Raw genomic sequence first — 1,671 nt, 5'->3', positions numbered from 1 at the left:
TGTTTTAAAACGAATTATGGAGGCCCTAAACGTACAAGATAATATTAATAAACGAGACTGAGAAAAAAAAAAGTTAAAAACAGTATTAAATAGTTATTATTATTTAACTGAACCACAAAACCAGTCCTAAGGGGCAGTTTCTTGAAATTGAGATTTATACATCATCTGAAAGCTTAATAAATAAGCTTTCATTGATGTATGGTTTGTTAGGATAGGACAATATTTGGCTGAAATACAACTATTTGAAAATCTGGAATCTGAGGTGTACAAGAAAATCTAAATATTGAGAAAATCGCCTTTGAAGTTGTCCAAATGAAGTTCTTAGCAATGGATATTACTAATCAAAAAAGAAATTTACAAAATATGTTCATGGAACATGACCTTTAATTAATATACTAATGATTTAGACTATTAGACTCAGCTATTGCTATGACTGGTTTTGTGGTCCAGGATCACAAATGTGACCCTGGACCACAAAACCAGTCATAAGGTTAAATTTTACAAAACTGAGATGTATACATCATATGAAAGCTCAATAAATAAGCTTTTTATTGATGTATGGTTTGTTAAGATAGGACAATATTTGGCTGAGATACATCTATTTGAAAATCTGGAATCTGAGGGTGCAAATAAATCAAAATACTGAGAAAATCACCTTTAAAGTTGTCCAAATTAAGTACTTAACAATGCATATTACTAATCAAAAATTACATTTTGATATGTTTACAGTAGGAATTTTACAAAAAATCTTCATGGAACATGATCTTTACTTAATTTCCTAATGATTTTTGGCATAAAAGAAAAATCTATAATTTTGACCCATACAATGTATTTTTGGCTATTGCTACAAATATACCCCAGCGACTTAAGACTGGTTTTGTGGTCCAGGGTCACAAATGAGAAAAATAGTACAAAACTGTATACTCTGTGTATCAATACTTACATACTATATTATGTACAATATATGAATACATTCTTGACTCTTTCAAAGAGTTTTCCTTTACATATAGTGAAATACAGGATGGTGTGAAAATTAAATCCTTTTAGATAATATTCCGGGCTTAGAAGTTTATTATAGCAGAATCATATGCAAACAGACAAACCACTATGCCATACAATACAACAAATAATAACTGTGCAAAAGTCAGCATCTCCAGCTCAACCTTGAGATAATCAGAGGCACGTTGGTTAAAACAAAAATGCAGCTGCAACATTCAGAAATGTTTCTACAGGGAAGTGATGTTATGTATAGCTGAATAATGCCAATAAATATGCTACTGTTAAATTCTTTCAAAAAATAGTGAGCAAATCTCACCTTCACAGGGATTTTACAAAGCTTCCCTTTTTTTAATCACATAAATAACTAACAAATTATATACAGGCCAAGTTAGAAAAGATGTTTTTAACCCACTAACGATAAAGCACAAAATTGAGGTTTTGTAAATAATGCACTACATTAAGTGAGTGAATGTGACATTTTTGTTATCCTGAATGTTGAAGTCAGTGGCAAATTTTCACTTGTGGAACCTCTTGCTGGGGTCTTTGGCGTGGTCAAGGAGCAGCTGGCAGGGAGTGAACTGATTACCATAAGCCTCCTCAAAGCGCTTCATTTTCTGGACAAGTTTGTCAGCTCCGTATGAATCAACGAAACGGAATGGGCCTGAAATGTGG

The sequence above is a fragment of the Garra rufa genome, chromosome 13 (genome assembly GCF_049309525.1).
Source record: "Garra rufa chromosome 13, GarRuf1.0, whole genome shotgun sequence".
NCBI classification, from domain to species: Eukaryota; Metazoa; Chordata; class Actinopteri; order Cypriniformes; family Cyprinidae; genus Garra; species Garra rufa.
This window is presented reverse-complemented; position numbering follows the sequence as displayed.